The sequence below is a fragment of the Ursus arctos genome, unplaced genomic scaffold, assembly GCF_023065955.2.
Source record: "Ursus arctos isolate Adak ecotype North America unplaced genomic scaffold, UrsArc2.0 scaffold_19, whole genome shotgun sequence".
In the NCBI taxonomy this organism is placed as follows: Eukaryota; Metazoa; Chordata; class Mammalia; order Carnivora; family Ursidae; genus Ursus; species Ursus arctos.
In genome coordinates this window covers 24635581-24656786 of record NW_026622863.1, presented here as the reverse complement: position 1 = coordinate 24656786, position 21206 = coordinate 24635581, and the positions used below count along the sequence as shown (strand labels likewise).

The window sequence follows — 21206 nt, the reverse complement described above, 5'->3', positions numbered from 1 at the left end:
GGAAAGGGCTTGTACACAGGAAGAATCATGCAAAAATTTTGAGAAATATTCAACAAGCCATTCTTTACATAGTAAGATTTTAATCCCATATATAAGTGGCTCTGGGTTGCTATATTCAGCTTCAGGAAGCATGAATTCGGGTTGTGACTTTCCCAGAACCAGGATGCCAAGCCCAAGTTCAGGAAACTCAGCAGGCACTTGCCTTTCTTTGTGAATTCACCCAACAAATAGTAATTATTAGGCACTGATGAGGTAGTTGGTCATCATCCTTGGCACAGAAAAGCAGTATGAACAAAATGAAATCTAGGCTCTCTTAGAACTTCCATTTGCATGACTAGAGACATGTTATCACACTAGTAAGTGCTAAGAAAAGAATAAATAAATCTAGGTAAAAAGACAGACAATAACCAGAAGGGGAAGGAACTCTTTTAGGGAAGGCCTCTCTGATAAGGCAAATTTGTGTGGAGACCTGAATGAAGAGAGTAAATCAAGTACATTTGTGCAGAAAGATATTCGAAGTGGTGGGAACAGCCAGCGCAAAACTGGAGGAGGTATCATGCTCACTGTGTCTACGACCAGCAGGAGGCCAGAGCAGCTGGGGTAGAGGCAGTGATGAGTAGTGAGATGACAGCAAAGAGCCAGAGAGGTCCAAATCAGGTGAGGTCTAGTGGGCTGTGGCAACAACTTTACATTTATTCCAAGTAAGAAGAGATAGCAGAAGAGGTTTTGAACAGAGGGAAAGCATAGCCTAATCTCCCTTTTTAAGAGCTCATTCTGCCTGAGTAGAGAATACACTGTGGAAGGCAAGCAGGAGCCTATAGAGAAAGCTTTTGCACAGTCCTGGCAAGAGACGATGCAGCCTGCACTCAGGCTATAGTTGTCACAGGGTTAGAAGTGGCTGGATCCTGCATCCATTTCAAAATCAGAGCCAGCGGATTTGTAAATAGATTGGAAATAGTGGGTGGGGAAAAAAACAGGAGTCGGGAAAGACATGATTTAAAAAAAAAAAAAAAAAGGATAATTTTAGGGTTAGTTTTGTTGAAAGGTAACCAAAAATTAGTCATTTTTTAGTACCAGTTTTCCATGTTCTGGCCAAAAAAAAAAAAAAAAAAAAAAAAGGACATGTCAGTAATTTTTTACAAATTATTTAATTGTCATATAAATGTACTCATTTGGGGAAATATTATGAGATGCATAAAAGCAACTCACATTCTATTTTCTTTAGTTAAAACTCTATAACTAAGCACAGCTGCAGACTGCCCAGGCATAATTATAGTTCCACCTGGCAGGCAGGCCCCTCAGTTTGAAGCATAGCATTTCATTAATAAAATGAAAGAATGTCTGAAATTTTATTTTTAAACAGTTGAAATGGAAGGAAACTCATAGGTGGCAGGCTCTCTTGGCTAGTCCAAACCTAGTATGTTGAAACGTCATGTGAACATTACCCGTCACACTTCCCATCTTTTGGAGTGAAGCTGGCCTTACCATAGGGGTGTTCAGGTAATACACTCACTAGCTCTTCTTAATATAGACGCTCCTAAGTTCATAGCATTCCAGAAAAGGAAAAGGCACAATCCACAGGCATCCTTACTGCACTCACATTCTACAGATGTCTCTGTTTTCCTGAGGCTACCACATTACCAAGAAGCAGTATTAAAAGAAAATGTATACACTACACTTTAGGCCTAGGCTCTGGGGTGTGAGAAGTCCCTCCAAGTGCCGGGGCTCTATCCAGCCAGGCCACGGCTGGTGCAGCCCAGACACTGTGCTTCCGCACGTAAACAATGATGCTGCATCTTGTCAAATCCACACAGTAGGTCGAACCTCTCCCACTGGCTCCAGTCAGAGATAACCATGCCTCTTTAAAGAAAAAAGAAGCAAAAATGATTTAAGGGGAAAAAAAAAATCACAGACCACAGCAGAGATCTTGTAGCTTAGGTAGGATAATCTGACCTTCTGGCATAAGCTTTTTGGCAAATTGTGTTTTCAGTGCATGGGAGAAATGTCCTGGGGGCTCTGTCACAGCATGTAGGCTGTTTAGGGGGCTGTAGCATGCAGCATGCTTTCCCAAACCACACATTGTCGGTGTTACAGAGCATCCAGAAGTCTGGTGGCCAGAGTGAGTAGTATCAGGCCAGGCCCCCTGATCTGTGTCCAAAAGGTGCTAGGTCTGTGTCACTCCCCTCCACCCACAGTTGCCTGTCCTCCCACACAGGACATGACTGTCTTGCACTAGAGCTGCTCTAGTCTCTTAGGAATCTACTTGTTACTTTTACTGTGTAAATAAAGCTTCCTGATTCAGTATCCCCTTCCCCCCAAAAGAAAAGATGTACAACTGATGATAATTATACTGACCACTGTCCAATTTCTTATTTGCTCAACTATTTTCATTTCACCATATTATTAAATTGTTGCATACACTAACAAGCACCACAATTCCCAAAGCATGACATTTTCAACTCCTGGAACTACCAACAAAATCCAAATACTTCCTTACTAAAGTAAAAATCTATGTTTGCTCTCTGAGCTGTCTAATCTTTGATAAAATGAAAATTAAATCTTATATTGTTATAACTTAACCACCCTACAAATGAGAATTAGATTTTCTACCTAGACTCCAATGTTACATACTAAATCACCATGCTTCAAAATAACTAAAGTATGTTGTCAGAAATGAAATAATTAACAAACCACTATAATAGCATTTGTTTTTTAACATAACCCTATTTTTTTTTTAAAGATTTTATTTATTTATTCGACAGAGATAGAGACAGCCAGCGAGAGAGGGAACACAAGCAGGGGGAGTGGGTGAGGAAGAAGCAGGCTCATAGCGGAGGAGCCTGACGTGGGGCTCGATCCCAGAACGCCAGGATCACGCCCTGAGCCGAAGGCAGACGCTTAACCACTGTGCCACCCAGGCGCCCCTAACATAACCCTCTTTAAAACCTACAGATAAGTAAACGAAAATAAGTAATGTTTATGAGTAACAATTTAAGTTATTTAATATCTCCACAGAATTCAAATGCTCATGTAACATTTTTAATTAATCCAATGGTAAAATATTTTTAAAAAATCATACAGCTACGTTCTGTGGTTACAAGGAAATGAAAAAGTAACAAAAACAAAGCCAAACACTAACCACTTAGTACTTTTAAAACACTTTTCTGAGTAACTCAACATCTAGGAATAAAATCATAGACCATTAAGAAATTAACAATGGTTCCTGCTATTAAGAACCTGAACTTCCTAGAAGAATGACAGATTCCAGATCTGGGGCAGGAGTTGTACAAGGTGAGCCTGGGACATCTTGTCCCTGAAAACAAGGAAGCTATCAAAAACTGCGAGTATCACGTGAACGGGATCTAGGAATCACTGCAAAATCCCAGTGGCCAAGGATGGGTAAGACAGTATGAACACTGAAAAGTAATGACTAATGGATTGAAACATATCAAATATAGTTAAAATCTGTGCACTTTTAGTAATACTTTAGAAGTTGTCACTTCTGGAGGCTTCTAGACCACCACTCCATTCTGAAAAATGATAAATAGAAGATTCAAGAATTTTTCCTATCCTTCTCCATAAAATCTATGTCAGCATAAACATTTAGTTGACATAAAGAAATAATAGAATTGAAACCACTTTGTAACCCCTAATGAAATAATGGATCTGGAGAAAGATCATGGATGGCTGTTGGAACCATTAGGTACAACAGAAAAGGAACATTATAATGGATGGATCAGAATGAAAACATTTACGCTCAGTGATCAATCTTAATACCACAATACAAACAATCACACATTATGGGTCTCTTGACATGGCATAACAGGAAGTGCACAGCTCCACCTATGAGAGATACTTGCCAAAATTATTAAACCCAAACCTAAATCTGATCAAGCCTGTAGTTATAACTACCAGTTTACAGCAAATAGAGATGAACATGTGAAATGACTCCATGAGGATAAAAATCAGCCAAACTTGGGGGCACCTGGGTGGCTCAGATGATTGAACATCTGACTCTTGGTTCTGGCTCAGGTCATGATCTCAGGGTCACAGGACTGAGCCCCATGTTGGGCTCCACACTCAGCGGGGAGTCTACTGGAAGCTTCTCTCCCTCTGCCCCTCCCACCACTCCTCTCTCTCTCTCTAAAATAAATAAATCCTTAAAAAAAAAAATCAGCCAGTTCTAGGTACACCTGGGTGGCTCAGTCAGTTAAGCATCTGCCTTCAGCTCAGGTCATGATCCCAGGGTCCTGGAATTGAGTCCCGCATCAGAGACCTGCTTCTCCCTCTGCCTGCTGCTTCCCCTGCTTGTGTTCTCTCTCTGACAAATAAAATAAATAAAATCTTTAAAAAATAAAATATTTTAAAAATAAGGAATTCTAAAGAACAAATGCCCATTTCTTTACCAAAAAATAAAACAGAACAGGAGGAGAAAGGACTGATACAGACTGAGAGACACCTATCAACCAAATGCCATTCATGGGTCTTATTTGGCTGCTGATTCAAACAAACGAAGTGTAAAAAGATATTCACAAGTACAGAAAATTTAAATATTGACTAGCTATTAAATGATATAAAGAATGTGGTTTTTTTTTATTTGGAGATAATGTTTATTTAAGAGTCCAAATCTGGGGCGCATGGGTGGCTTAGTCAGTTAAGCATACAATGCTTGATTTCGGCTGAGGTCATGATCTCAGCATTGTGAGATCTCAGCGTTGTGAGATGCTGGGCATGGAGCCTGCTTGAGATTCTCTCTCCCTCTGCCCTTACCCCCTTCTCTTGAAAAAAAAAAAAAAAAGAGAGAGAGAGAGAGAGTCTAAATCTGTTACAAATGCAAATAAAAGTACTTATAATATTATGTCTGGCTTTGCTTTAAAATAAACCAGAATGTTGGGGGTGAATGGTATGGATAAACAAGATTAGCTGTATTTGCTGAAAGTGGTGGTATAAAACTAAGGACTTTATTATTCTAGTCTTTCTACTTCTGTGCATGATTGAAATTTTTTGTAATAAAAAATTTTTTAAGGAAATGAATGACAGTAAGAACACCACACATCAAAATATGAGATGAGGAGGGGTGCCTGGGTGGTGTAGTTGGGTGAGCATGGGACCCCTGGTTTCAGCTGTGGTGGTGATCTCAGGGTCATAAGATGGAGCCCCACATCGGGCTCCATGCTCAGCAGGGAGTCTGCTTAGGACTCTCTCTGATCCTCCCCGCCCCAAATAAATAAAACTAAATCTTAAAAAAAAAAATGGCATAAGACTTCCCTTGTTTTGTACTCCCTCCCCAATGATATAATTCAGCATCTAATCTATAGACAAAAGTGCCTTGTGGGAGCTGCAGGATCCATCACCATAGAGCAAAGAAATCAAGAGAAGTCTTGCCCACCCATGCACCAGATAATAGGCCCCAGATATGGACCTCAGTCCTGGCTACGGATCTGCAGCGGTCTGTGAACAGCTATAGCCCCTCTTGTCCATGATCTGGAACACCTGGAAAACACTGTCTTAGATAATCACCCACGGACAAGAAAGCCTTTGCAGAAGTTCAGGTTTTCAGGGAAGTTCCAGTACACCATTGGAAATTAAAAAAAAAAAAAAAAATACTAGTTTGGGTGCATCAGAGAAGGTAAGAACAGTTTGACTTTACCTGCACCACCCCTCTCACAAGGCAGCACAGCAACGAAAGATCTTCTCGGCCTCTGATTTCTCTCGCTGTAGAAAGTGAAAGCATGTAAGTGAGCACCCAGCTTCCCCAGCTGTGTGGGACACTGCCAAAAAGGCTCATTTCTCTCTTTCCCCATCCAGAATACTAAATTACGAGATGCATGACTGGGAGGCAAAATAAGGCTGGAAGAGAATGACAGGACACTCATAAAGCAATAAAGGGACGTGAATTCTATTAACTGCATTGTGGACCCCCTCAAGAAGCCTACCCATGATCCCCTGGGAAAGCATTACCTGTGGGATCCCCTCCGAGTGGCCCACAGGCACCGCCAGCACTCAGTGTACCTCACCCACACACGCCCCAACTCTGTGGCCAGTTCCTGTGGATTCCCTCACTTGTAGTAGTGAGAACAAGCTTTGGAAGATGTTTAGTGAACACACAGAAAGCCGGCCCAAATATGTCAGCCAAGGAGAGACCACAAACTTAAGCTTTAGCACTATCTTTCAGAAAACAAAAGGCAGGCTTGTCAGCGAACAGTCCAGTGCCTTGTAGGATCAAGAGAAGCGTAAGTGTTTTGCCAAGAGGAAGCCAGAAGTGTGGAGCAAGTATATCCACAGAAGCTCTGAGAAAGCTTCAAAATCACTAGCAGAGCTGACAGAAGGTATTTCTCTCCTGAAGGCAATTAGTAAAACTGGAAGAGGTGACTGCTACCTCAAATGAGAAGAAAACAATGCACCCTTCCAGAAACATGGAAAATAAAGGAAATATGACATCACAAATATTCTAGTAACTGATCCCAAATTACGGAGATCTGTGATTTACCCGATAAAGAATTCAAAATAGCTGGTTTAAGGAAACTCGATTAGCTGCAAGAAAACACAGAAAGATAATCAATTAAATCAGGAAAATGATACATGAACAAATTGGGAAGTTTAACGAAAACCAAAGAAGAGCCAAATAGAAATTCTAAAGCTGAAAATATAATGAATGAGGTGAAAAATGCAATAGAGAGAATCAACAGTAGAATGCATCCAGCAAAACAAAGAATCTGAGATCGAACACAGAAACTGTGAAATTATGTCTAATTATGTCAGAAGAGAACAAAGAAAAAAAAATGACAGAGTGATAAAAGCCTGCATGATACCATCTAAATCAGTATGTGAAATACTAAAGTTCAAGAAGACGACAGGGAGGGATAAGAAAGCTTATTTAAAGAAATAATGGCTGAGAACTTCCCAAATCTGGGGGAAAAATATGAGCTTCAATTCCATGAAGTGCATTGGTCTCCAAAGAGAATCCATTTAAAGAGATACAGGGGCGCTTGGGTGGCTTAGTCAGTTAAGCATCCAACTCTTGGTTTTGGCTCAGGCCATGATCTCAGGGTGGTGAGATCAAGCCCCATGTCTGGTTCCATGCTCAGCAGGGAGTCTGCTTCAGGATTCTCTCTCTCCCTCTGTCCTTCCCCCTGCATGCTCTCTCTCTCTCTAAAATAAATTAATCTTTTTAAAAAATCCTAGGGATATAACAATCTAAGTCCCTTGGTAACCACAAACCAAAAACCTACATCAAATTCACAAAAGGTGAATAGAAAGGAATAAAAGCACACCACTTTAGGAAATCATGAATTCACAAAGGAAGGCAGCAAGAGAGGAAGGAAGGAAAAACAGAACTACAAAACAGTCAAAGAACAGTAAGATGACATCAGTAAGTCCTGATCTATCAATATTTACTTTAAATATAAATGGGCTCAATTCTCCAATCAAAAGGCATAGAGCAGCTAGATGAAAAAAAAAAAAAAAAACCCAACCACAAACTGACTCCAAGATAATCACTTCGGATTTAAGGACATACACAGGCTCAAAGTGAAGTGATGGGAAAAGATATTCAATGAAAGGGAAAACCAAAAGAAAGCTATACTTATTTAAGACATAACAGATTTTAAGCCAAAAATGATAAAATGAGACAAAGAAAGTCATTACATAATGATAGAGGGATCAATTCACCAACAATACATAACAATTATAAATATATATGAAACCAAAATCAGACTACCTGAAAATAGTAAGCAAATACTAATACATTTAAAAGGAGAAATAGACAATACAATAATAGTAGGGAACTTTAATACTCTACTTTCAGTAATCTATAGATCATCCAGAAAGAAAAATAACAAGGCTGGACATGAACAATACTTTAAACCAAATGAGATAACAATATATATAACATGCCAGGGCCACCTGAGTGGCTCAGTTGGTTAAGCGTCTGCCTTCAGCTCAGGTCATGTTCCCAGGGTCCTGGGATCAAGCCCCACATTGGGCTCCCTGCTCAGCAGGGAGTCTGCTTCTCCCTCTCCTTCTGCCACTCCCCCTGCTTATGCTCTCTCTCTCTCTCTGTCAAATAAATAAATAAAATCTTTTAAAAATTTTTTAAAAAGAACATGCCATCCAACAGCAACAGAAAACACATTCTTCTCACATGCACAGTAGAACATTCTCCAGGATACAACATATGTTAAGTTACAAAACAAACCTTAGCAAATTTAAGATTTTTATCATACCAACTATCTTGTCCAACCACAATGGCACAACACGAGAAATAAATAACAAAAAGAAACCTGGCAAATTCACAAATATGTGGAGATTAAGCAACATATTCCTGAACTATCAATAAGCAAAAGAAGAAATTGAAAGGAAAATTCTTTTAAAAAATGGAAATACAATATACCAAAAGCTATGGAATGCAGCAAAGGAGTTGTAAGAGTAAAGTGTATAGCAATAAACACCTACTTTAAGGAAAAAAGAAAAATCACCAACAACCTAACTTTATACCTCAAGAAACTAGAAAAAGAACAAACTAGGTCTAGAGTTAGCAAAAGGAAGGAAAAAACAAAGCTATGAGCAGAAATAAATGAAATAGAGACCAGAACAACAGAAAAGATCAATGAAACTAAGAGCTGTGTTTTTAAAAAGATAAATTAAATTAAGAGGGTATGGCTTCAAAATGGCAACATAGGAAGTTCCTCAACTCACCTCATCCCACAGACACACATCTGTAGCTACATGTGGAACAATTCTGAGAAACTAGCTGAATGACTCCTAAATATCAGGTGAATGAGAAAATCCAAGTCAAAACAGGTCAAGAGACACTGAGATGCAATCTTGCCATAAACTCCACCCCCAGCATGGGGACACACAACTGGGAAGGAATTCACAAGCCCCAGCTTCTCTCTGAGGAGCAAAGGGTTTGGACCCTACATCTTGTGCCCCATCTTTAACACTTCCACCTGACAAATGGGCCCTCACAATACCTGGCTTTGAAAGCCAACAAGGTTTGCATTCAGAAGACCCACAATGCTATTGTAAATTAAGAGACAGTTATTAAAGGACTCATGCAGACTCACCATGTCTAACCCATGCAGGGCCCAGTGTGGAGTCAGTAGACAAACATACAATCTTTCCATGAAAGAGACCTATTTGCTTATCTCAAAAGCTTCAGCATGAGTGGCAGGCTTCCGATTTAAAAAGCATCCCTAGGTGTCAACTGTAATAATCTCCAAGACCACAGTAACAATCTCTGGCAACTGTATCTATGAAAATAAGAAAGAAAACCCAAATAAACACTTCAAGAATGAGAATGAGGCCATATTCACAATATGGGAGTAATTTTAAACATAAATTAAGGTCAAATAAATAAAAATCTAAATTGAATGTATGATTTCTAATAAAAATGATCCTAATTAATAAAAGAAAATAGATAAAACAAGGCATGTGGCTGGCTCAGTCAGTTAAGCACGTGCCTTCAGCTCAGGTCATGATCCCAGGGTCCTGGGACCAAGTACCCCATTAGGCTCCCTGCTCAGCAGGAAGTCTGCTTCTCCCTCTCCCTGTGCCCCTCCCCCCTGCTTCTGCACACTCTCTCAAAATTTTAATTTTAAAAAATCTTTAGGGGCGCCTGGGTGGCTCAGTCGTTAAGCGTCTGCCTTCGGCTCAGGGCGTGATCCCGACGTTCTGGGATCGAGCCCCACGTCAGGCTCCTCCGCTATGAGCCTGCTTCTTCCTCTCCCACTCCTTCTGCCTGTGTTCCCTCTCTCGCTGGCTGTCTCTATCTCTGTCAAATAAATAAATAAAATCTTTAAAAAAAAAAAATCTTTAGAAAAAATAAAATAGATACAACATAAACATTCTAATAATCACAAAATAAAGAGAAATGGTAGTTTAAGATCTAACCTTAAAAAATCATTGGTTTTATTCATTTATTATTCTTCTACCTTTTCCAAAATATCAGTTGAGCACCTAATACAGAAGGCACTATTCTTAATGATAGGCATTCAGCAATAAATCAAATAAAAAAAAAAAATCCATGCCCTCATGGAGTTTACATTCTAGTGGTGATGGGATTGGGGGCAAGGGAGTACAGACAATAATAGAGTAATTAAGTAAAATATATCACACATTAGGTGGCATATAAGGTGAACGATGAATGCCTTCTCCCCCACCCCAAAATGCCCCAGTCCTAATCCCCTGCAACACGTGAATAGGTTACTTCATATGACAAAAGAGACCTTGTAGATGTAATCAAGAATCTTTTTTTTTTTTAAGATTTTATTTATTTATTTGACAGAGAGAGAGACAGCCAGCGAGAGAGGGAACACAAGCAGGGGTAGTAGGAGAGGAAGAAGCAGGCTCCCAGCAGAGAAGCCTGATGTGGGGCTCAATCCCAGAATGCCGGGATCACGGCCTGAGCCGAAGGCAGACGCGTAACGACTGAGCCACCGAGGCGCCCCTGTAATCAAGAATCTTAAATGGGAAAGATTATCTTGGATTATCTAGGTGGACCCAATGTAATCACGGAAGTCCTCATAAGACGGAGGTAGGAGGGTTAGTAAACTCAGAGAAAGAGACAGATTTGAATATGCTAAACTGCTGGGTTTTAAGATGAAGGGACCAAGAGCCATTGAATTCAGACAGCCCTTGGAAGATAGAAAAGGCATGGAAACATTCCTCCTGAGAGCCCTTAGGAGAAACCAGCCCTACTAACACCTTAATTTTAGAACTGATTTCTAGGACTCTAAGGAAAAGTATTGTTTATCCACAACATTTTTGCTTATTTGTTACAGCAACAATAGGAAACTAATACAGATGTGGAAAAATAAAGCTGAGTAAGGACATGGACTTGCCAGAGGATACAAATGACATAATTTGGTTAGGGTGAGTGTCAATTCTAATAAGCCTTGTTACGTAAAGTGTCTCAGGGCTCGGGGAGAAATAGTTTTTATAATCCAATACCTCATGAATAAAATTCAAAGGCAAATGACAGGAAAGTAGAAAAAAAATGACTCAAATGGCAAATAAGTACATGAAAAGTGAAAGAAATGGAAATTAAAACAATGAAATGACATTTTTAACAGACTGGAAAAATTTTAATTACTAACACCCAGAGCAAGCAGGTGTATGGATAAAAGGCAACCTCTTATATGCTTGAAACAATTTTAAACTTCTACAATCCTTTTAGAGGGAAATCTAGTGATTTCTATCAAATTTTCAAATATGTATATCTTTTGTCTAGTAATACATTTCTAAGAATCATCCCACAAAAATGTTTGCATTCAATAGCAAAGAAGACCTAAGTAAATGGAAAGATATTCCTTCTTCATGGATAGGAAGACTCAATACTATCAAGATGTCAGTTCTTCCTAACTTGATCTATAGATCCAATACATTCCCAATGCATATTACTAGGTGAAAGAACAAGTTATTCTATGTATATAAACAAAGTGATACTAAAGTGTATATGGAGAGGCAAAAAAACCCAAAAAACAAACAAACAAAAAAACCAGAATGGACAACTGAATAGTGAAAGGAAAGAACAAATATGAAGGACTGATGTTACCTGACGTCAAGACTTACTATAAAGCTATAGTAAATAAGACATTTTGGTATAAGCAAAAGAACAGAAAAATAGTTCATGCAACAAAGTAAAGAGTTCCAAAATAAACCCACATAAATATAGTCAACTGATCTTTGACAAAGAAGCAAAGGCAATACAAAAGAACAAAGATAGTCTCTTCAACAAGTGGTGCTGAAACAACTGGGCATCTGCATGTAAAAAAAATGAATGTAGACATAGACCTTAAACCCTTCACAAAATAAACTCAAGATAGATCATAAACTTAAATGTAAAATGCAAAACTATAATATTCCTAGAAAATAACATTGGAGAAAACCTAGAGGACCAATGGTATGGTGATGCCTTTTTAGATACAACACCAAAAATACAGGGGCACCTGGGTGGTTCAGTCAGTTAAGCAACTACCTTCAGCTCAGGTCATGATCCTAGAGTCCTGGGATGGAGCCCCACATCGGCCTCCCTTCTCAGTGGGGAATCTGCTTCTCCCTCTCCCTCTGTACCTCCCTCTGCTTTGCTCTCTTTCTCTCTTTCTCAAGTAAATAAATTAAATCTTTAAAAAAAAAAAAAAAAAGATACCAAGCTTCTTAAAAACAAGAACACCAAAAATACAATCCCTGAAAGAAATAATGAATATGCTGGACTTCATTAAAAACTTCAAAAAAGCTTCTGCTCTGTGAAAGAGGATATCAAAAAAATTAGAAGACAAGCCAGAAACTGGGAGAAAATAATTGCAGAAGACACATCTGATGAAGGACTATTATCCAAACATTTTCTAGATACTCTTAATAACTCAACTAGAAGAAAACAACCTGATTAAAAATGGACCTAAGACCTTGACACGTCACCAAAGAAGATATACAGATGTCAAATAAACAAATGAAAAGATGTTAAGTATCATCAGTCATCAAGGAAATGCAAATGAAAAATGAGATAACCACTACGCGCCTCTTAGAATAGCCAAAATCCTGAACACTGACACCACCAAATGCTGGTAAAGATGGAAGAGGAACTTTCATCCATTGCTGAAAATGTAAAATGGCTCAGCCACTTTGGAACACAATTTAACAATTTCTTACAAATCTAAACATACTCTTGCTTTACAATCTAGAAATTGTGCTCCTTGGTATTTACCCAAAGGAGCTGAAACCTTATAACCACACAAAAATCTACACACGGATGTCTATAGCAGGTTTATTGATAATTGAAAACTTGGAAACAACAAACACGTCCTTCAGTAAGTGAATGAATAAACTGCGGTACATCAAAACAAAGCAATATTATACAGTGCCTTAAAAACAAAAGCATCACCAAGCCATGAAAAGACACAGAAGGAACTTACGTGCTTATTACTAAGTGAAAGAAGCTAATCTGAAAAGACTACATACTGTATGATTCCAATTATATGACATTCTGGAAAAGAGAAAACTATGGAGACAAAAAAAAGATCAGCAGTTGCCAGGGCTGGGAAATGGTCGATTAAGAGGTGCTCAGGCAGAGAATTTTTAGGGCAGTGAAAATATTCCTCATGATATGATAATGATGGACTTATGTCATTCAGAGCACATAAGTGAAAAACTTGTTACATAACTATATGTACACAATCGTAGGCACCCTCTTATCTAGCCCCCAATGATCACCATACTCACACCTTTGTATGATCCCCTCCTCCCAAATGTGGGCTGAACCTAGTGATTCACTTTTATTGAAAAGAATATGATCGAAGTGACAGGTTATCACTTCTGAGGTTAGATTACACACAGTGGCTTCTTACTGTAATGGAAGCCAGCTGCCATGTTGTGAGTGCCCTGTGGAGAGGCCCATATGGCAAAAACCTGAGAGGTCAACTGAACAACTTCAGTTCTCCTAGCTCAGAAAATGGAATCACCACAGCCAGGAAACCCAAGGCCATACACTCTTCCTTTCTTTTCTTTACTAACCACATATACCCAGGAGCAAATAAAATCAACAGTATGTATTTTGAATCTGACCATTTTCTCTAGTTTTATTGCTACTGCTTCAACCCCAGTCACTATCATTGGTCTCCTAGACTGCTAATACTCCTCTTACTGGCAGCCTTGCTCCCACATTGGCCCACCTATAAATCATTCCTCACATAGGCCAGTATGATTTTTTTTCCCTTTTTATTTTGCAATCATTTCTGTCTTACAAAAAAGTTACAAGACTAGGACGAGAAGAAAACAAAGAATCTCTGTGCACCTTTCTACCAAATTCCTAAGAAGTAACATTCATCACATTTGTTTATCATTCTCCTTCCCTCTCTCCACACACACATATTTTTCTGGAGCCTCTGAGACATCTCACCCTTTTACTCTGAAATACTTCCAGGTGTATTTCCTAAAAACAAGAACTTTCTCTTACATGAACAGAACACAAGTATCAAAGTCAGAATATTAACACTGATAGAATTCTATTATCTAATCTACAGGCTTTAATCAAATTTCGCCCATTGTTCCAATAACAAAGCAATCTTTTAAAGAGTAAATCAAACCATGTCATTCTTTAGCTTAAAATGCTCCAATAGTTGTCTATTGCATTCTAATATCCAAATTCCTTACTTTGACCTACAAGACCCTTCATGTTCATACTCCTGCCAACTTCCTCACCCTCATTTCCTTCAATTGTCCCCATTCCTCACTTTGATCAAGACTCACAGGTCTTCTTTCTGTTCCTCAAGAAGACAATCTCATTTCTATGCCAGAGCCTCTGCAACTACCCTTGCTTCTGTGTGGAATGGTCTTCCACACAGATCTTCAGTGGTTGACTCCTTCACATCACCCAGTCCAGTGTTCCCTTCTCCTTCACTATGCTATGCTGCTTTCTCCTTGTATGATTTTTAGGAAGGGAGGTGGGGATATTTAATTCTAAGTTGTTACCATGTTCCTACAAGAACCCTGAAAGATTGAGTTCTCTACACATTTTTGTATACTTTATTATACTCAAATTACTTATGAACTGTCAATCAGTGTATAGTATATAGGGGATATTCACATTAAACAATAACCCTCTTCTTAAATCTCTCAGGATTAACAGCAATTTGTACCACCACAGTGTTGTTCTTGAATATTTACCATTAAGTTGGTATCATTAAGGTAGTAATGATTTTTATCTTCAACATATTAACAGGGTAAAAAAGTATGCATTATACACCAAATGCAAGCTTACTTACAAGTAATTCGACAAAGAAGTTTCTCTGATTACAAGATAGAATTCCAAGGACATAAATCAAATACTTTGTTTCAATCACCCCATATAATCAATGTTAATGCATTCTTAAGGCATTTATGTAATAAGATGTGCCCTAAACATTGCTCAGAACCACAGCAGCCACTTAAAATTACAAAGATAGTACCGTAGGACAGCATGTAAATTCTAAAAACGACATGACAGGAAGTAAAAAATGATTATTGCTATTACTTTTGGCTTTATGTCATTCTCTATAGTGCTATCCTGTGTTGCCCCTTCCCAGATAGCAATCTCTCCCCTTCTCACACTCAATGACAAGGATTACATGTTTGAATAAAATGTCAACACCCCATATTATGCAGGGTAATGGGAATCCATCATCTAAATATCATTACAACCAAAGACTGTCATGTTCAAATTTTCCCTGACTATTCATAACCGAGAGAAACAGTATCTTTAAGACCTTGCCTGAGTTTTCAGCTAAAATCCACTTGATTTCAAGGTGACAGAGTGTTCTTAAGAGCTATTACCACCTTGGATAATTATAAAGCTAGAGAAAGGCTGCTAGAGGGAACAAAGAAGATTAAACCTTGGTGTGTTGATGCAGCGTAACTGAGGCAGAATCGCCAGTGACCCAGAACTAAGAAAGCAGCTGCAACTGCTGCCAGTTGGGGGGAAAAAACTGAAATAAGGTGGAAGTGAGGAAACCTTCATCAACAATTAAAAACAAAGAGCTTACTTCATCTTTTTGAAAGCTACAGACATTTGTGGCTAAAAACAGAGGCCTGTCGAGGCTGTCAAGGTCACAACTGCACAAATGAGTTGGCTGGCAATATTAAAAAGCACAAAGAACAAAGAGATAAAAGTAAACAAAAATATTGTTGAAATGCAAAACACAGGGTCCTGGGAACAGGATTTCATATTTGGCCTTGGCACACACATAAGAACAGAGACACTGACTACAAAAGCTCTGGGGGTATGCTATTGTTGTTTGTTCTTGGGGCCTGAGGATTCTGACTAGTTGAATCAGTACTATTCTTTTTCAGGTTAGTTCAGCTCAACCAATACATTCTAAACCAGTGAACTCTGAATCCTAAGCCACGGGGATACGGAAAAAGATGTGCAAACTTCTTATACCAATTTTTTTTTTATCTCACTCTTTTAGAAAATATAACCTGCGCATGTTTTAAAATGTACACACTATATTAGAACAACAGTACCTTTAAATTGCTAACTATATGAACAACCCTACACTGAAGATAAATGATAAAAATTGTTTACTGATAAGTGGTCCATAATTAAAAAAAAAAAGTATAGGGAATCTGACTCAATCGGTCTAGCATAGGGTCCAAATGACATTGATGCATAGTTTTCACATGCATTAGTTAATGCTAATCCATACAACAATTGTACCATTAGGTTATACAATATACTGATGTAGGTATTATAATTATCCCCATGTACAGATGAGAAAAACAGGCATAAAAAGGTTAAGTAATTCCCCAAGTTGACAAAGCTAGTGAGTACGGGAAACTGAATTCAAATCTGAACAACCACACCAAAGCCAGAGTTCTTTTTTTTTTTTTTTAAGATTTTATTTATTTATTTGACAGAGATAGAGACAGCCAGTGAGAGAGGGAACACAAGCAGGGGGAGTGGGAGAGGAAGAAGCAGGCTCATAGCGGAAGAGCCTGATGTGGGGCTCGATCCCATAACGCCGGGATCACGCCCTGAGCCGAAGGCAGGCGCTTAACCGCTGTGCCACCCAGGTGCCCCAAAGCCAGAGTTCTTAAACACTACAAAAAACATAGTCTTGATATTAGGAAACTATGACTATCCCAAAGTACAGTTAAGTAGTAAAGACTGAAGGATTGAAAATCCCAGGTAGAAGAGATGAGTGGGCATCTAGCAACGAGTTTCCACGAGATATGGATTATCCACAGTGTGGATAAGCCCCAACACAGGGTTTCTCACTCAGGAACATACACTCTCAAAACAAAATCCGTCACATATGTAAGTCACATTTAATCAGTTTTGTGAGATGGGACTATTCTAAAAAGATGACGATAGGAAATAGACACAAAAATCGTTTCAATAAAATATCACCCAACCAGAGCATCTCACTGTCATTTTTTTTTTAATAGAAGCCTTTCACCATAAGGAACTAATTATCACCATATGCCATTCCATACTTCTATTTCCTCTCTAACAGCTCATTCTTCAAAAACTCAGTAGCTTCCTCCCTTTACATTTGTAAATGCTGTTGACTATGGATAAAATCCATGTTTACTTTCTATTCAAAGCCTCATAGGAAAGCTTGTTTTAATCATCCACAGATGTTTCATTCAGTTCTGCTTAGCTTGGCACAGAACTTCTGAAGGAAATAAAAGAAAACTCTTTATTTTATATTTCAATTGTAGATTGTTACAGACTAAATAAAATGCCAAATTGTTATTGGAAACAACACAGCCACTGTAATAACGATAGTCGAAATCTCATTTTTACAATTATAATTTCTTCTGGCATTTGTTTAACTCAAGACAGTTTCCATATTTTACAAAGGGCTTTCTTTTCCTTCTGTGAATGAACCCACATTGAAGCCATAGAACTTTGTAATTTATTCTTAATACAGTCTTAAACACTTAAGAAATACTGAAATTATTACATAATATATAGTGATTAGGCTTTTAAATACTTTCCCACTCTTCCGGTGTCATGTTTTCATACATTTTATCCTTTCAAATTTCTTTAAAAACATATCTCAACCCCAAGACCACTTCATACACATCTAGTACCTCTATGGGTCAGTTCTTCCTGGTTTCCATTTTTTATTTCTTAACTAAAGAACAACTGATGATATATAAACATTCACTATGAATTACATTTATAATTCACAATTATGAACTGTCAGAGGGAAAGACAGCTTTTCTGGTGGGAAGTTTATTTCTATGAATTTATGGTAGATTCTCTAACTTATCTCTAAAATCTGACACATGAGCTTAACATGCCATTTCTTTATAATCCTACCCTTCCACCCAATCCAAGACTCATCCAACTTACTAATATCCCTAAGTTTTCTAATGAGGTGTTTTCTAATTTTTTTCACTCCACTGATGCCAAGAATCAAACTAAACTCTCCAAGACCCAAGTCCAAGTTTTACCAAACATTTATCTCTTCCTGAGCTCGGCCAATTACGTTGCTCATTCAGAAACATTTCACTTATATTTATATAGCAGAGTTCATCTTGAACTTTCTTTGCATTCCAATGTGCAAAAATACCATGGTATTAACTTAAGTTTTTTTGGTTTTTATTCAGTACCTGGAGTTCTAGATACACTTCCTGAAAGCACTAGAAGGAGCCTCTGTACACATTAAAAATAAAAATCTGCTCAAATAAAGATGACCTCAATATGAGCCCAAGTGATACTGAAAGAAGGCCAGTTATGGCTCCTCATCATTGTTTCAATACACATGTCAGAAGTCTGGTTTGATCGTGCTTCTTCTGCTTTCTAAGAATTATAGCCTATTGTTCTTCTTCGTATATCTACTTCATGTCAAAGAACTTGGGCATTACTGGACAGAAGAGTGAATACATGGGGGAAATGATCAAGATTGTATCTAAGAGATGCCACCAAAACATATAAAATGTTTTAAGTCAAAGTAGGAAAGGAAATGGTTACCTACATCACCGAAATTTCCTATGTAAAAGTAACAGACCTTCAAAGAACAGTTCTAAAATCTTTGATGATAGTGAGAAAGAGTACTTTCCCAAATTATCTCACCTACCAGCTATATACATTTATGACCCAACACCAAAGAAAATGAACAAATCCATTAAAGACCTGACCATACTTTTTGATGTCAAGTTCGTGTATAATATTTAGTATAATATTTTCTGCCTTTGATTAACGGAAGGTATTAGTGGCTATGAATAACTTAAGGGGTTTTTTAATGATTATTTCACAAGTCTTTCATTTCAGAAAAGGCTTAGTCATCCTTTGATATCCCAACACTGTAATCAGGACAACAGGATTCCTATTAGGCAAAGACAACAAATTATAATCTACCCTAGCATAAGAATAAACAAAGCTTGAATTCATCATTAACTACAGAATTTTTCCTGGTATCAATTTCTGCCACCATTTACATGGTAATGACACTAAAATCTTGTCCTATCAACTGTGTCGCCTTTAAAGAAAAAGGAGAACTGCAGGACCAAATGCTCATGTGAATACAATTTCTCTATGCACACATAATGTTAGAGAATCCTTCCATGAACAGAAATACAGCTAATTGCTGTGAAAATAATAGGAAGAATGAAAACAAAGTGAATGAATGACTTTCTAAGAGATCATGATTAAAATGAAAACAGAAAGGAAAATAAAGACACTGTAAATCTACAGGAAGAGAGACCTATTTTGTACCACAGTTGAAAGTTAGTATAATTTAGTTCACTTTAAAAATTCAAATTTAAGGTATTTAAACATCTCTAACACAGATATGGATCACCCTGTGGGTGGATCATTCTAGAAAAGGTCAAAAAGTTCCAAATACTTCTGTAAAAAAAAAAAAAAAAAAAAAAGTAAGATGGTTATTACTGCCTGTGTAATATATCTCCTCAAGTCTAAGACAGCATCAATTGTTAGACATACTGTTATTTTATATCCTAAGAAAATAAATCATGCCAAATAAGTTATGACAGTCTATCAACAGTAAAACACATCACAATTTTAGACATACAAAATTGTGAAAAAAAATGTACATCTTTGTTCTGGAGAACTAAGTAAAGTCTTTTTCATATATCCAAATAGAAACAAAACCCTAGCTCTGGAACACAATGGAATACATGCTTGTAAGGAATTTCAAATGTGTAATAAATGCTTTAAAGAACAAAGAAAGACATCTCACAAATAACATGGTAGGTTAACTTGTCTTTATACTTTCAGAAATCTGTTTGAATTTTCCAATATATTTTTTCCACTGTGGCCTTACATATCTATTTAACTGTACTGCTGATAATAAAAGTACAAAGTGTTTATAATTAAAAAAGAAAAACTTTAGAAAATACCAAAAAAAATAGGATTCTGACGGAGATCTGGCTTGATTTTTATCTACAACAGTCACTGTAAAAAAAAACAACAAAAAAACCTCTCCTCCTTTCTTCCTGTTTTGTTCCTTACTTCCATATTGTCTTTTCTCCCATACAGTTGCTGTTTTAATTGCTGCTATATTATAGCCCCTCTCAACTCCTACCTTGCTCACCCAGCTTCTAAAGCCTTTGCCCCATTTGTAACAAGAGACATTCAGGCTCAATCCTCCTATTTGATTCCTCTGGAAGAGAAAGGAGGGAGCAGGGATAAGAGCTGATTAGAATTCAAGGATATTAGGACTCAGGATTCAGAAACAGCTTCAGGGAAGTTCAAGGTTAACACTACTAATATTGTTTCAACTATTTCAACTACCTTCCAGATGCAAAGATAAAAAGGATAGTTATGTTTCTCGAGTGTTTTTAGTGCTTTCTAGTTGATCACAAGAATTTTTTTTAATTAGCATGGTAATACATATGCACATAGATTAAGTAAAAAAAAAAACTCAGAATCCTGTTTCCACTTAGATGTTAAATGCCATAAAAGAACATTGCTCCCACTCTAACAACAAATGCCAAATGGTCTACAAAATTCTCACTGTGCTTGAGCCCATTAGAGAGCTAAAATCATAACGCAACAAAGTAACCTGAATTCCAAAGTGGGACAAGCATTTCCAAAGAGACACTGGACACATTAGCTGTTTAGCCTTTGGCTGAGCAAAGCAGAAGGAAGTGGTCAACATCCAAGCAAGTAAGAAAACACCACTCAAATTTTTAATCCATTCATAAAGGGCAAGTGTGGGCCGGCATACCCATTTGGAATAGTGTAGGAGGCCCAGAAACAAGGAAGGTTTCCCCTCAAAATTCCTCTTCTAGTAGCCTCCATTGGATACTCATACTCATGAAAAAGACTGGGTGCAGGGAAAACTTCCTTCAGTGGTACATCTGCTGCTGCTGCTGCTGCTGCAGATAGAAAATCAAATGGACTCTTCTCTTATACAGTAATAGCCATGAGGCACTAAAGGAGGGACAACAAACCTGTCACACCCAGAGTCCAGACAAAGATCCATCACATATGATGAAGGGGCAAAAGCAGAAACCCTGTCTCTGAAGTGAGGCAGAGGATCTTTTTGTTGGGCCCAGGATTCTGGACTGTTACCACATAGAGGGGTCAGCTTCTGCTGGACAGAGACAAGAAATTCTCTTCTACATAAGACCAACCACAGACACATGGTAGAGTTTTGAAGCCACAGGGAGCAGAGAAGGAATGCTGAGAAAACCACCCCAAAGCCCAGGCACACAGGGGCTGCCTAAGTCTGAGGCTGGACTAATACAATCAA

General features: G+C 38.0%; 1 protein-coding gene across 1 annotated transcript in view; it reads right to left on the bottom strand.

Moving 5' to 3' along the window:
- ZFHX3 (zinc finger homeobox 3) overlaps positions 1-21206 on the bottom strand; it is a 1297849-nt gene that overhangs the window by 1191176 nt on the left and 85467 nt on the right. The window contains exons 4-5 of the mRNA XM_057314209.1: positions 9069-9254; positions 5651-5715 (exon numbers count right to left, since the gene is read on the bottom strand). The gene's annotated coding sequence lies outside the window, so the exon portion shown is untranslated. The remainder of the gene's footprint in view (positions 1-5650; positions 5716-9068; positions 9255-21206) is intronic.